At 44.9% G+C, this 16,629-nt stretch overlaps 1 protein-coding gene across 11 annotated transcripts in view; it reads left to right on the plus strand.

The window, feature by feature from the left end:
- Positions 1 to 16,629, plus strand: part of GRID1 (glutamate ionotropic receptor delta type subunit 1) — a 772,772-nt gene that overhangs the window by 666,697 nt on the left and 89,446 nt on the right. The gene's annotated exons all lie outside the window — the stretch shown is intronic.

Consider the following 16,629-nt stretch of genomic DNA (forward strand, 5'->3'; position numbering starts at 1 on the left):
ACAGTTATAAAGCTCTGTAATTTTGAAGCTATCAAGGTTTCTGTCTGTTTTGGTTCCCATATAACATAAGGAGGGGGGTGGGGTAGGGGATCAAGGTGGAAATATATCCTCATAGTTGTAGGCAAACACAGACATGAAAAGGAAAGCAACCACAAGAACAAAACCCCACCAAACAAAAAGCAAGCAACCAGACAAACCCCCAACACCAAACACAAACCCCCACTTTAACAATGTTTACATGTTTTGCCAAAGCTTGAACTGAGCGTCTCGCTGGGACAGAAACTGAGTTCTGGGTTATGTGTTACCTATGACTGTATTATGTGAATCCTCTGCCATGTTTGTAGGTGGGCAACCACAAATCTTAACCCAGCATGCTCCCAAGTTTGATTTTATTTTCAAGGTAACAGTGCTGGGCTTTCTTCTTATTAATTGTTTTGTCATTAGCTGAACCTCTATGTGACAGGGTATGAAACCAGAGCTTTTAAGCCAACCTTAATTATCAGACTGCTTTTAAATTCTAATTACATAAAAAAGTCATGTACCCATCAAGGGAAATATCTTTGATTGTTTTCTGTATTTTGAGATTCTGTATTTATTTTTTTTTCTAAATTTCTGTCCTTCTTACTAAATCTATTTGTTCTCTGATGGAATTATTCTTTAAGTGGTTAAGTACAGGACAGAGGAGCCCAACACTTCAGGTAAGAACTGCAGCTTAAAGAACATACAAGCATGACAATGAATTATGAGGAAAAGAGATCTCAGATTGTTTTTTCCCCCCTAAACATCAGCAGAACACCCCCCCCCCCCCCCCCCTCGCCATAGCTTCTATTTAATCTGCTTGATTTATATCGGATCAGTCACATCCAATTAGTTTTCAGAAGCAAAATGTCCTAGCCCACCAAATTGCATGCTTGCAAGTAAAGTTAGCACCACCTGATGCTAAACAGGGAAACTTGGGTCAGATCAATCCTAGTATATGGAGAAAACAAGCAGTGAGCATACTGACTGTGAAAGGCTTAAGTCTGGTGTTTGATTCTGCTCGTGTTCTGTGTGTAGATTAGCTTGCTCATCTCCTCTGGGCTATCAGGAGTTGTACAGTGTTTACCCAGCTCTTTGACAGGGAGAATGTTCTTTCACAACACACGAATGGTTTCCTCCTGCACATTTGCATTCCTGGCTTTGTCTTGTCATTATGTCAGAATGTCAAAGAGAGAAACATATGCTTTCAACTGGAGTTTCTGCAAACCATTTGGATCAATAAGGGCTGTCTGTCTGCATGTTTGTAACTTCTACCATGGAGGAATGTGAAGCTCTGTCAGTTCAGGGACTTAGTAAACCGTGTTTTACTGCAAACTGTAGATTGTTTACAGCAGAGACAGGAAAAAAATCATTGCTCTGGGCACTGCAGAGGTCTCCTGTAAAGCAAGTCTAGCTTTTTGGAGAGTAGAGTGTTTCATCTTTTTCATGGAGCAAACACATACCATCCCGACAGGCTGCAAAATTAATTCACAGGTGTGTCACTCTGAACTCCTTACAGCTCAGTGCAGCTGCTGGTCATCCCTGGACTACTGGGAAGGCTGCAATTGATTATTCTGAGACAGCACCCAAAAAAACCCAGCAGGGTGTCAGGAGGAGGAACCACCTGTTTGTGGACAGCAAGGAGGGTTTAGTGTGTGGTGGGCAGGAGTGCCTGGACACAGTCCATGGGTGCAATGAGGGTAAGGGCTCCCCTGTGCTCTCCCCAGTGGGATTTGGAGGATAAGGTACACTTCTAAGGGCTGAAATATCATAACCAAAAGATGGAGGTGGAATGAAGTGATAAGAGAGAGGTCTCAAAAATGTGGAGAGACTGTATTGGAGCATGAGGCAGGTTAACAGCTGTCATGGCCCTTGAACAAAGCTCATGAAGTGATATAAGTTGCCATGAGAAACTGCCACGTGGCAAAAGAAGAACTTTACAATGTCGGCTTGGATCTTAAGCAGTTGGGCAAGTCTCAGACTTTCAGTTATAGAGCCACAGTGTTAAATGCCATGGCAAGTATACAACACACCTTTCCTTTAAGAATTGAGCAGTAGAGAGTGAAAGCACACCAAAAAAATGAAGTGTTAAATTAGACCATCAACATAATTATTCTTTACCATTTAATTCCTTTACCTGTGTGCCTTGTTAAAGGGAGATCTTTCTCTGCCCTTTGAGGAGGAATAGTGGAAGACAGCAGCAGTCTTCAGGGAGGGAGTGTGTCAAGGTCCGGAGGAGCAGAGATGAACAGTATCTCTGTCCAGGGGAGCAAGACCAGTTCTTATGGATCCCGTGTTGTGAAATTAAGGTGCAAACGAGACCATGTATCACCATGAAACTGTTTATTAAAGGATAAGGTTGGGCAAAACGGAGGGAGAGAGGGGAGAAGGGGGAGAGAGAAAGATTAAGAGAACGATGGAGAGGAGAAGAGAAGAGAAGAGGGAGCAGGGAAGGAAAAAAAGCTGTGATCATATTACCCTCAGCAGCAGATGAAGGGGAGAGAGAGAGACGGGTGCGTGGCCCAGGGATGATCTTCTGTGGAGTTTGTCCGAGTTTCTCCAGGTGGTGTGCAGTTCTGGTGGTCTGGTGATGGTCTGCCCTCGGTGGTCCGGTGGAGATGTCACTGGTGGTCCGATGGAGGTGCCACTCTTGGTCTGGTGGAGATGCCACTGGTGGTCCGGTGGGAATGGTGGTCCGCTGGGAATGCCACCCTTTGGCAGGCATTTCTCCTGCCTTTTTATACAGTTTTCTGCTCAGTGTCCAGCTGCAGCCCCCCCAGGGCATCTTCCTGTGCATTCTCACGCATTCGCAGGGGTCCGGCGTCGCCGGGGGGAGGGCCTCCACCCTCTCTCGGCTACACCTGTCCACACCCTGCATACACAGCCCTTGGGGGCAGCTGAGATAAGATGGAGGCTTCCTGGGCAGTCCAGCCAGCGTGAGGTCTAGGAGTTTCAAAGGTATTGTCTGTTGATTTGCATCTCTGAGCTTTTGGGCCAAGCACCGAGTCTGAGTCCCAGAAGTAACAAGATGAAGGAGAGATGATGCAATCTTTGTTGATTAAGGAGGGACGATGCAATCTTTACCTTTGTTGATTAACAAGAGAGGATCAGACTCTCACAGAGTGTCACAGAGGGGAGAAATTAATTGATGCAAGAGAGTATTTTATAAATCTATATATTTACTAACTTCAATAATTTCAACTCTCACCACCCCCAACCACTGAACTTTAATATTTGTTCTACATGGGACACAGTCTCAAGTTGTGCCAGGGTAGGTATAGGCTGGATATTAGGAAGAAGTTCTTCCCAGAGAGAGTGATTTGCCATTGGAATGGGCTGCCCAGGGAGGTGGTGGAGGCACCGTCCCTGGGGGTCTTCAAGAAAAGCCTGGCTGAGGCACTTAGTGCCATGGTCTAGTTGACTGGCTAGGGCTGGGTGATAGGTTGGACTGGATGATCTTGGAGGTCTCTTCCAACCTGGTTGATTCTATGATTCTATGAAGACATTATGGGAATATATCAAACATTAACTATTATAACAGCTAGCAGATATGCAAACTATTAACAGAGAGAGTTTTCCTCACGGCTTAATGCTGCTTGGGGTCATATACTACTTGCCCAGCAAGGGTGGGCTGAAAGCTGTTTTCTGCTTTATGGCAGAGGTCATAGAAATTGCAGAGGCATTAAAGTATTTACTCACAATTCAGATTAATCAATAATCACCCTCCGGGGCTGTGTCACAGCCTGTGCCTAGTGTCCAATTCTCCAGGGTCTCTGCCTGTGGACGTTGAGGCTGGAATCCTCTGGCGTCAGGGGAAATGGCAGTCTCTGGCCCTATGCTGCTGGATTCTTCTGGCTGCTCTCTCCAGGGGTAAGCAGGCAGGATCTCGGGTGCAGAGGCAGGTGCTGTGCTGCCTCAGCAGGAGGTGGCGCTGGCTGCTGAGGCCGATGGAATGCAGACAAGTGGGCCTGCTGCTGGCGGCTTGTGGCAGTGGCACCCAGCAGGCAATCCTAGAGAGGCAGGCATCGGTGAGCTCTGCAGGTATGTGTGCAGGCAGGCCAGCCAGCAGTGTGGGTAGGCAAACACGCGAGCCTGTGCACCCCTATGTGTTAAATGGGCTGAGAATCAGTAGCCCATTAGCCACTGGAGTGACCAGGCAGGCTGGCAGCCAGCCAAACCTTCCCATACTGGGCAAAAGCCACAGGCCTGGACTCCACATGTGGCAATCGCTTGGGCCTGGCACTGGGCAGGCACGAGCTGGGCGTGTGGGGGCTTACACAGACAGGTGCCCTGGGCAGGCCACTTCATGGCACCAGGTCTGTTGTGCCCCTTTGTGCTCGTTCGGTATGTTTACCCCTGGTGTGAGCAGAGAGACATGTCCGGGCAGGGCAAGGCATAAATAAGCCTATTTCGGGCCTACAGGGCCTCCATGACAGGGAGAGAGGGGAACTGGGGAAACTGTTGTGCAGCTTCTGTTTGCAACAGACAGAGCAGAGCTTCGGCTGGGCTAACACATGACGAGCCTGAGGAGAGGTGCCTGTGAGGAAGGAGAAAAACTTGTTTAGCAGTGCACTGATGCTGGCTTTCCAATTCACTGAGTGAAGCAAGGGGCAAAGCAGGGTAGCAGGAGACAGAAATTGCACAGCTCTTGATACGAGGCTTTGGGGTTTGGCTTTACCTAGAGGTTAGGAATGAAAAATAACTCTGCAACATGCAGGATGTGTTGGGGTCCTCTGGCACCTGGAGTGCTGCTGGCAGTGGGTTTACTTCAGTGCTTGTGACTTTGTCTTTCTACTTGACCTGAAAATGTTATAAGCAAGCATTAAGATAAGAAGGAAGATGTCATAACCCTTTCAATAACGCCTAAGTGAAAATTCTGTCTTTTTCCTCATCAAAAAAAGTGCTAATTTTCTCAAAGACAAAAAGCTTCTGGATATGTGAGATTTGATGAGCAGACAAGGAGGTATTAAAAGAGAAAAGAAAAAAAGAAGTCCTGCTCTGGCATTTCCGATGCTTGTGGAGGGTGGAGGGGTTTTGTTTGTGTATTTGTTTCTGTGGGTTCTGGAGTTTTCTGGGTTTTGTTAATACTGTTCCAAATTTTCTGGAGTTAAATGCACATTGAAACTGAAGGTCTAATTCATATCGTTGGGAAACACATAGGATTCAGTGTAGTGCATTTAATGTTTTGTTGAATGTGTCCAGAGAAGCATGACAAAGCTGGAGAGGTGCCAGGAGCACAGCCCTGTGCAGAGAGGCTGAGGGAGCTGGGGGTGTGCAGCCTGGAGGAGGCTCAGCAGCGTCCTCATTGCTGCCTACAACTACCTGAAGGTTGGCTGTAGCCAGCTGGGGTTGGTCTCTTCTGCCAGGCAACCAGCAACAGAACAAGGGGACACAGTCTCAAGTTGTGCCAGGGGAAGTCTAAGCTGGATGTTAAGAGGAAGTTGTTGTCAGAGAGAGTGATTGCCATTGGAATGGGCTGCTCAGGGAGGTGGTAGAGTTGCCATCCCTGGAGGTGTGTCAAGGTCTGGTGGAGCAGAGATGAACAGTATCTCTGTCCAGAGGAGCAAGACCAGTTCTTATGGATTTCCAAGTTGTGAAATTAAGGTGCAAATGAGACCATAGATCACCACGAAACTATTTATTAAAGGATAAGGTTGGGCAAAACAGAGGGAGAGAGGGGAGAAGGGGGAGAGAGATAAAGAGAACAATGGAGAAGAGAAGAAGGAGCAGGGAAGGAAAAAAAGCTGTGATCATATTACCCTCAGTTGCAGATGGAGGGGAGAGAGAGAGCGACGGGTGTGTGGCCCAGGGATGATCTTCTGTGGAGTTTGTCAGAGTTTCTTCGGGTGGTGTGCAGCTCTGGTGGTGGTCCAGTGGGAGTGCCACTGGTGGTCCGGTGGGAGTGCCACCCTTTGGCAGGCATTCCTCCTGCCTTTTATACAGTTTTCTGCTCAGTGTCCGGCTGCAGCTCCCCAGGAAACCTTCCTGTGTACTCCCATGCATTCGCAGGGGTCCAGCGCCCCTTCCCTGGCTGCACCTGTCCATACCCTGAATACACATAAACCTTTTCCCTTGGGGGTAGCTGAGATAAGATGTAGGCATCCTGGGCATTCCAGCCGGGCTGAGGTCCAGGAGTTTCAAAGGTGTTATCTGTTGATTTGCATCCCTGAGCTTTAGGCCAAGCCCCGAGTCTGAGTCCCAGAAGTTAACAATGGCACTCTTTATCTTTGTTGATTAAGGAGAGACGATTCAATCTTTATCTTTGATGAATGAGAGAGAGGATTTAGACTCTCACAAGGTGTTAAATAGACTCTCACAAGGTGTTAAATAACCCGGCTGAGACACTTAGTGCCATGGTCTAATTGATTGGCCTTGGCTGGTTGATAGGTTGGACTGGATGATCTTGGAGGTAGCTTCCAACCTGGTCAATTTGATGGAGCTTTTTTAAAATTAGCTGGTCTGTATTGCACAAATACCATCAAAAGTCAACATGATTGCTTGGTGAGTTGCAAATTAAACGTTTTCATAGTTAGAGAAACATTAAAATTTCATTTTGCTTTTACTTCTAAAAGTATTAATTAATTTGAAATAATTAGCATGAAATTACCTGGCTTTAGTTCTGATGTGTTTATTAAGTCATTATTGAAAGGTTGAATGATGACACATGTTGATTGTTTAGATGTCATTTGTCTTGAGTTTCTTCTAGCACTAGAAAGAAGTAGTTCAAGTCTTATGGCAGCAAAAAAAAAAATGACAATAATAAAACAGTACTACTATTGAGTCTAAACCATTTAAAGTCTCCCAACTATTACATTTCACTAGGACTTATAAGCTTAAATCCACAGCACCCCTTTGGCAGACCCTGATCAAAGTAGAAATCAGCTCATCATTTTGTGACTGTTGTGTCAGATGTGTGGATTGAGATTTCAAAGCGGTTTCACTGTCTTGGATGATTAATTCAAACATGTACCCTAATCTTTGTGGATGGTTGTTGATTGTATTTTTTACTTTGATCAGTTTTGAAACTTGCATTATTTCAAATGTGCTTCCATCTTAACTGAAAAAAATCAGACAACAAGATTTGCGTTCTTCTTTCTGGACAGAAGAGTACTGACCTGTATCAGGAACTGTGTGGCCAGCAGGACAAGGGAGGTTATTCTGCCCCTGTACTCAACACTAGTCAGGCCACACCTTGAGTACTGTGTCCAGTTCTGAGCTCCTCAATTCAAGAGAGATGTTGAGGTGCTAGAATGTGTAGAGAGAAGGGCAACAATGACGGTGAGAGGCCTGGAACACAAAGCCCATGAGGAGAGGCTGAGGGAGCTGGGCCTGTTTAGCCTGGAGAAGAGGAGGCTCAGGGCTGACCTCATTCTGACTACAATTACCTGAAGGTTGGCTGTAGACAGGTGGGGGTTGGTCTCTTCTGACAGACAACCAGCAACAGAACAAGGAGACACAGTCTCAAGTTGTGCTGGGGAGGTCTAGGCTGGATGCTAGGAGGAAGTTGTTGGCAGAGAGTGATTTGATTGGAATGGGCTGCCCAGGGAGGTGGTGGAGTCACTGTCACTGGAGGGGTTTAAAAAATATCCTGGCTGAGGCACTTAGTGCCATGGTCTAGTTGACTGGAGAGGGCTGTGTGTTAGGTTAAACTGGATAATCTTGGAGGTCTCTTCCAACCTGATTGATTCTATAACAAGGTGACTTTAACCCCTGCCAAGACAGGCAAAGCACCTGCCACTTCTTTCTGTCTCTGTGTAGTGTGACATTTCTGATCATCTGCTGGGATCCTCTCCTTTGTGGTCTTACAGATAACACCAAAAAGGGGTGTGAATTTACAGGATTCTGATAATGTAAAATCTTTCAGATTCATCAGATCCTCAAATCCTTGAGCTTTATTTTATTGACTTTCCGTTAGTCACTCTGAATATCCCACCTTTGTGGATCATACAGACTTTAAGTCCCATGAAAAACAATGCAGTTCAGCACTGTAAATAGATGCTTCTTCAGTTGTAATGTTTGCAGAGAGAAAGTGCATTTCAAGGACTACGAATGCAGAGGCCATTAAATAAACTGCAAGTAAATGCTATGCTGCTTATATTCTATTAATGCTAACATCATTTGTATTTTCCAGTCTTCTTTGGTTAATTTAGTTCAGTAATTCATGCAGCATTATGCTATTGTGTGTATAGATATATATTTTAAAAGATTATATTTCTTGGCATGTGAACACAAAGGCACTGTTATCACTTGCACTAGGAGTAGGGAGATTTATTTTTATCTGTATTTGCTGTATTGCAGCTCTCCTATGAGAACTGCAATAACTTAAAGCACAACAAATTATCTTCTGCTAGCGAATCAATCTAGCTGAAAAACTGAGAGCATTTTTTGAGGAACTGGGCATAAAATAGGGTCTCTCTGCTTGCCTGGAAACCTTGAAGTTAAAATGTTTTGTTACTCTCTTTAGATTGTTGGGTTTGTGGGTTTGGGTGTGGGAGTTTGTGCGTTTTTTGCTGTTATGTGGTTTTTTTGGGGTGTTTTTTGTTTGGATTTTCTTTAAATCTTTAAAGATTGTTGGAAATAATTTTTCTGGTCTGGAATGGGAAGAAACAAAATATGCAATCTTTCTCTGGCTGTCCCTTGTATGTTTGCCTTTGAGGTAGCTGTGATGTAGGTTTGCAGGGGGAGGAATATTAGTGTGGCTTGATGTTTTTTCTTATTGCTTGTTTGTAGGATGTGTGAGTTTCTTGTTCAGGTGAAGAGGAATGTCCCAAAGACAATGTTCCCAAGGTCTCTGCCTTAACACCAGGGAATTATTTGTTGTCTAGCAGAATCTTGTATTTCTAGCTGTCATCTTTGTGGCTAAATCATTATCAACTCAAACTTCCCAGAGAACAAAAACCACTGGTCTATTGCCGTGGCTGGCATAAACAAGGGTCTTTTTCTATGAAATGTGGTCAGTCACACAATGCCTAATTATCTTTGAATCAACCAGGTTGGAAGAGACCTCCAAACTCATCCAGTCCAACCTAGCACCCAGCCCTATCCAGTCAACTAGTCCATGGCACTAAGTGCCTCAGCCAGGCTTCTCTTGAACATCACCAGGGACGGTGACTCTAATCACCTCCCTAGGCAGCCCATTCCAATGCCAATCACTCTCTCTGGCAAGAACTTCCTCCTAACATCCAGCCTAGACCTCCCCCAGCTTAATTTGAGACTGTGTCCCCTTGTTCTGTTGCTGGTTGCCTGGCGGAAGAGACCAACCCCACCTGGCTACAGCCTCCGTTCAGGTAGTTGTAGCCAGCAGTGATGTCACCCCTGAGCCTCCTCTTCTCTAGGCTAAACACCCCTAGCTCCTTCAGCCTCTCCTCCCAGGGCCTCTCACCAGCTTTGTCACCCTTCTCTGGACACATTCCAGTATCTCAACATCTCTCTCAAATTGAGGAGCTCAGAACTGGACACAGTACTCAAGGTGTGGCCTGACCAGTGCCGAGTACAGGGGAAGAATAACCTCCCTCATCCTACTGGCCACACTGCTCCTGATACAGGCCAGGATGCCATTGGCTCTCTTGGCCACCTGTGCACACTGCTGCCTCAGGTTCACCTACTATTTACCAGTAGCCCCAGGTCCCTCTCTGCCTGGCTGCTCTCCATCCACTCAGTCCCCAGACTGTAGAGCTGCTTGGGGTTGTTGTGGCCAAAGTGCAGAACCCTGCACTTGGCCTTGTTAAATCTCATCCCATTGGCCTCTGCCCACCCATCCAGCCTGTCGAGGTCCCTCTGCTGCGCTCTCCTACCTTCCAACAGATCCACACCTGCTTCTAGCCTTGTGTCATCTGCAAACTTACTGATGCTGGACTCATTCCCCTTGTCCAGATCATCAATAAAGATATTGAACAGGTCTGGGCCCAGCACTGATCCCTGGGGAACACCACCAGTGGTAGCTGCCAACTGGATGTGGCACAATTCACCTCCGCTCTCTGGGCCCAGCCCTCCAGCCAACTCTTGACCCATATTGTCATTATGACCCATTAAGTCACCTTGAGGCATGACCCCTCTGCACCATGACAGGCACAATTAGCAGTGTTCTCAGGGTTCCAAGGCAGAATTTAAACCAAACTAAAAAACCCCTCCCCAGAACAAACAACCAACCCTCCCCCCAAATGTTTATAGCTAGGAGAAAAGCAGTGACAAAGAGATGCATTCAACTCATCCTAATGCAGCTGTGTATTGTGTTCCTAACATAGGAGGCATGACTCCTTACTGAGGCTGCAGGTGAATGACTTCTTTGTGAGCCAGGTTTGCTAAAGCTGAAGGTCTGTTTTGGTGCCCCAGGAAGACAAGATTTTCAGCTTCTTTTTTTTCATTCTTCCAAAGTGCTTCAACAGTCTTAACCACAGGTATCCAGGGGAACATATCAGTGCTTTATAATTGCTCCTTACTCCTCTTTTTGGGACTTACCTTCATGAAAACTCTATTCCTTCATGAAGGAGTGGTCCATTCTCTATTTGATGTGGCTCCCATAAATGATATTTCCTCTGCTGGGCTCACCTCTTTTTTTGTGGAGGAACTTGGTAATAGCTATCTTCTTGCTGGCTGACATAACGCTTGTGCAGTTGAGGGGGATGAAAAATGAGAGGCTTGGGGGAAATCAGCAGAGAATGAAAAGTAAAATCCAGGGCTGGATGAATTGGTAAGCTAAGTAAGTTGTCAGTCTTCAAGACAGAGCAATTGCTACTTTTTTTTTTTTTTTGGTGAGTGTTTTTTTCTTTCCCTGTTGTAAGTTTTCTTCCCAGCCATCTATACTTTGCACTGCACCACTGGCAAACTTGCTCCAGGGCTGGAAACGTGGGAGTGTATGAGCAGAGGCTTAGCTCTAGCTGAAACTTGGCCTGACTGGCTTGTGTTTAGGGGCTGTTGCCCACTTGCCTCCCCACCCAGCGGGAAGAAATGCTTATGGTCTGATTTCTACTCCTCCTCCATGTTTCTTGTTCCTCACAGCCTCTCTCATTTAGACATGATGTACTTGCCTTTTACTCTGCAGGCACCACAGAGTACAGTTGTGTTTGGGCATCCAAAAATGGTTCTGCCTATGGATGTGTTCCAGCGAGTTCTTTGGGAACCAGGGAACACTCTTACACATGACTACCCCACTCTGGCTACAGTGTCAATACTTTATTATAGCTTAAACACTAAAACCATAATGAGAAAGGTATACTGGAAACCACAATACCTATGGCTTGCATGTGACAGCCACAGGGAGAAACTCCAGTGCTGAATAAGATATGACAAACAATTCCAGGTAGTTCTATTGTTTGAAGGGCAGGCTGTGCTCACCCTATCCCACTGGCCAGAGGAGCTCCTGAGATGTGTAAATAGCAGAGCTGGTCATCTGTCATCTCAGAAGGCAGGCATCCCCATGGGGCACTGCACCATCATAGTTTAAGATTGGTGCTGCTCCAACTTGCCTACCTATGCTCTGGGTTTATATGTGTTCAGGAGTCTGTGATGTGTGTCCAGTACATGCCAGAAGGCTGAACCACAGAGAACCAAGCTCTCTCCGTATTTGACAATTTGTTACATAATGACTTTCCCCACTGCCCATGCACATTGTTGACTTTGGTGGTTGTGTGACCCCCCTCCCCACCCCAGACAGGGGAGCCTTTATCATTCTTCAGCTCCCTCTTCAGCTGGTTGCCCTCTGTGGAGCCTTTCAAGGTCAGCGCTGGCTCCACATCCTGTTTAGCCAACACTGCATTCTGGCCTCTGACTACAGGGATGGTACTTGGGGTCTCTGTTTACCACTTGAGAGCTTAAAGGCCCTGTGCTTCTCAGGTCTTATCTTCTGGTAACCTGGCAACGATTTGGCCTGTTGTCTACTTCTCATCAAACACATACCAACTGTTTCCTCTTACAGGATGCTTCAGAATGCTCTGTGACAGAGGATGGGCAATTGGGTCTTGTCACCTTCTGAGATGACAGAGATGGTTTGAACCTTCATCTACCATCCATAATCTGACTTCTCTGATCTTGGCATATCATTCTATTTGCTTTTAGATTTTATTGCCGGCAATTCTAAGACATGAATGAGGCACTTAGTGGCATGGTCTAGTTGACTGGATAGGGCTGGGGGATAGGTTGAACTGGATGATCTTGGAGGTCTCTTCCAACCTGGTTGGTTCTATGATTCTGTCACAGATCAGGAACAGCTCTGTGTTAACAAGCGTACATGCAGAGTAACTCAGTCCTGTGTGCACATGTGGATTTGTGTTGTTCTGAGCAGCACCATTTGCCAGTGTGAAATGCCTAACTTTCAGCCGTGTGACCTTTTTTAATTATCTGGTTTTTTTACATGTAAATTGGTTCTGTGGCAGCCAAATACTACCTTAATTAGAAAACAAAATGCACAGCCTGGTACCTAATGTTTCCATTAGCTTGTTCAAATAGTCTGCAGACTTGGAGTTGGGCCAGGCTGTTTATTCAGAGCGTGTTTTTAATTGGATTATCGCTACGTAATAATTGATATATCACTGATCCATTATGAAAACATAGATGTGTTTGAAAGTGTTCTGACACATCCCAGCGGAGTTTAACTGAAGCATTTACTCCTATACAGCAGTACAGGCCTGTCAACTTGCCACGATAAACAACAAAACTCAAGTGGTTTGCTCCTATATTTAATAAATAAATGCTCTCCTTGTCAAAAATAAATCCTTCCTTTTTTTCCCCCTCATAATTGGAATGTATTTTTTAAACGTTTTTTAAATGTATAAAGAAAGCTATTGTTTTCTTCTAAATATTTATAAAGAATGTCCTCATCTTTTTTTTTTTTTTTTTTTGAGACATAAAACTGAAGGAAGGACTTTTTGTAGTCAGATAACTAACACTTTTTTGGGTTGATTTGTTTCTTTGAAAACTGACCAGCTGTTTCCACTTCTGGTCATTGTCAGTCAGTTGTGGGGAGATGTTACTGAAAGAAGAATCCAATTCTAATTAGAGGGAAGGTCTCTTGTTGTCGCTTAACAACCGAGTTGCACTAAGAAGTGCTTTTGAGGAATGGATTCAAGTGACTTTATTTTAAATATACCTTTATTATGTCAACTGGGTCATCCTATGTGACCCTTTCAAAAGTAAAATGGATGTAAGCAGAGTGATTTAACCTTCAGGAAAAGCGCAGTGGTTAGTGTGAGATGTTTCCTCTGCCTCTTCTATCCATCATCACCTGAAGGCACAAACATTCTTGTGTAAACGCATGGGCTGTACCTGGTAATTTAGCAGGAGGAGACTAGAAAAAGAGCAAGACCTGAGGGATGATGTCCTGTTCAGCTATGGTGCCCCTGGCAGTTCTCTCAGCGGGGCTGCCACCTCCGAGACCCTTTAGATGCCTGCAGAGCTGAGCAGCTGAGAGCCTACAAAGGGTCTGAGATGCTGGCTCTGCTCCTGCCTTTGCAAGGTCGAGTCCTGTGGGATCTGCATCAGCTCATCTTCATCTCTGTCATGATGGGTGTTTCTGGACATGTCTCTCTCAACATGTTCAGCTCAGTAATACACAGTTCATATGTTTGAAGTTTATGCAGAAATCTGCTGGTGAAGGATAAAAAATAACGAAAATCTTGGGCAGGCTTTTGCCTGTTCAGCCATACAGTACTGAGAGCTCATTGCTTTACTCTCAACCTTTATCTGGCTGTAGATAACTCCCACCCTGTAAAGCTTCTGCCAGTGTTCATTTGCCATCCTTTGAACCAGCCGTGCTAGTGGATGCCTTGGAGGTCTCTGATTCCACGGACTTGCTGTCTCAGATCTGAGCCAGCCTTTGTGAGAGATGGCTTCTTTCTCAAATCCTTGTTCCCTCTGTTTTTTTCCTGGAAGGATATAATCATGTCTTGTCACTCAGAGCTGCTCTGTATTTTGAAGAGAGCGATGACATTTCACCACACTTCTCTTCCTGAGTGATGTGCTGATTATTTTTTTTTTTACCAGGAAGGTTCATGAGAAAGCCAATACAGTTTTAAACCATCACTGTTTTCCGGTAGCTGTTATTTGCCCAGCTGGAATAAAATAGATTTCTGGTGTCAGTGTCCTTTAGAAGCAACTGTATAAAAACATCCACCTAGTTAAAGCTCTTACAGTAGATTTTGGTAGCTTTTTTTCCCAAAGAAATGAGATGAATCTATGATAAGGACTGGATTTGAGGGAGCAGCAGCTTTGTATGCTCTCCCTAGTGCATTGTTGAAAGTCCAATGTAAAATCTCAAAGTCTGGGTTGTGCATCCTTGAGATGAAGTTCAGCCTGTGCAGCTGGGGAGAAAATGGATTTGTTTTGTGTGGCCTCAACTATTATGTTGATGTTTATCTGTATGTCTTAAAAAAAGGGGATGGGGAAAAAAGACAGGAACTTGCTCTTTGGCTGCTAGATGTGGGTCATGAAAGGGCAATAACACTTCATAGAATCAGAATGGTTTATGTTGGAAGATACCTCAAGGATCATCCAGTTCCAACCCCCCACCGTAGGCAGGGACAGAACTAGAACAGGTCGCTCAAGGCCTCATCTAGCCTGACCTTGAACAACTTCAGGGAGAGAGCAGCCACAACCTCCCTGGGCAACCTGTGCCAGTGTCTCACCACCCTTACTGCAAAGAACTTCTTCCTAACATCTAGTTTAAATCTCCCTTCTGCCAGTTTAAACCCATTACCCCTCATCCTGCCATTACAAGCCCTTGTAAATAGACCCTCCCCAGCCTTCCTCTAGGCCCCCTTCAGATACTGGAAGGACTCTACAGCCTTCTCTTCTCCAGGCTGAAGATCCCTAACTCCTGTAGCCCATCCTCATAGCAGAAGTGCTCCAGCCCTCTGGTCATCTCTGTAAGTTTCCAGCTGGGATCTGAACCACACTTCAATTTGCATTGCTGAGTCCAGGGTGACCTAAGGTACTCATGCAAAGGAGGTGGCATGCAGCCCATCTGACACTTGCTAGTCATCTTCTGGAAGGCATTTTTGTCAGGTGTCGTGGAAAATTTCACAAGGCTAGAAAGTGGCGGTGTTGTCCTTCTAGGCTGCTTCTATTAGAAGCTTCTACCCCTTCCCCCTTTGCATACCTTGCAATCTTTACAGCTATTTACATCAACTATGTCCAGATCCTTTCTCAGTTTCCTTTGTTGATTTAAAATCTTAAAAGATTTGTGACTTTAGGGCAAACCCTTTGTTTCCAGTTTTAGTCGAATATGCTAAGTTCATTCCAGAACACCAGAAATTACTGTACTGCCTCTCTTGCCAAAGTCACCAGATTGCTCAAGTTTGAGGCATGTCTAAAATACCCACCCTGCTGTAAAGGTCAATTATGGAAGAGCTGGAGCTGGGGGTCATTTCCTACTTGGATAAAATACCAAAATCCTGATGCCATTGCTTGTTAACTCCCTGTCCTGGCCAGGATAAACTCATTGCCTTACTTGCCCCTTGGTTTGACTCAGGTTTCCTTTGGATAGAAATAGTTCCTAGTTGTTGCTTTTTCTATCCCAGCACAGCCCTTTCAAAATCTGAGGTGGTCTGTCTGTACACTGAGCCCCACTGGGAACAAGCTGCTTGGTTGTGTTGTAGAACAGGTGACCTTTTCCCTGCCTGAGATTACAGGTCAACCACTGTCAGTGCGCTTCTTTCAATTGCAATAATCCTTATGGATGTCACAACTGGAGTATGGCATAGGTGACCCTTCTGGTTGCTGCTAAATCACCATGGAAGCTGACTGTAATATTTTAAATAAATTCAGAGTGATCTTGCTGAGCATATTTCTGTTAGCTGTGAAATCTGGGCTTTGCTACCATTAGCAGCCACAATCAGAGCACTTCCACAGGGTGGGAACTGTAAGGAAGTATTGGCATCCCTAGCATATAAATAGCCAGTAAAGTGTTATGTTATTGTGATTCTTAAGCATGGCAAATAAAACAATTTCTGTGTAGATGGAGCAGAAATGCCCTGGAGGATTTTTACAAATAGAGGTTTTGGCTCTTAGCTCAGAAGGTAAATGAATGAAAACATACCTGAGGCAGCATTGTTCACGTGTGGATTGGATTTGCTTATTTTACCTGTAGCAGTGCCAATGTTCAGTTTGAATTCTAGGTCGCTTAAGAGTAGGTAAAGGAGCAGCAGCAAAAAAATTAATTCATCTTGAGATTTCTAGAAGGAATTGTGGTTTTGCAAGAAACTTGTTTCCTGGATAAGTGAGCAATTAGTGTCTAATACTGTATCCATATTTCCAGATTCCAGGATTCTTATAAGGTTGCATGAGCAGTTTATCTTGGTGTGGTTTGTTCTTTATTTATTTGTTAATTCTAATGCAGAAGAAGAGGTATAGTTGGTAATTATAGCAAGTAAGGCCACCAGCACTGCTTTTAAAATGTAGGGTAGAAGACAGGATGGAGAGAAATTTACCAACTCTCTGCCTTTACCAGTCACATATTTCCTCCTAAAGAAAAAAATACTCCTAACAACATTTCTAGAAGCCCCTGTATCTTCTTCAGCCAGGATTTACAGTCCCTGGTAGATTCTCAGCATCAGTGTGCTGTTGCTTAAATGAATCTTAAAGGGCTCATTTCCTTAGTTATATTCCCATTTTATTTAA

This window comes from Pogoniulus pusillus, chromosome 6, assembly GCF_015220805.1.
Source record: "Pogoniulus pusillus isolate bPogPus1 chromosome 6, bPogPus1.pri, whole genome shotgun sequence".
In the NCBI taxonomy this organism is placed as follows: Eukaryota; Metazoa; Chordata; class Aves; order Piciformes; family Lybiidae; genus Pogoniulus; species Pogoniulus pusillus.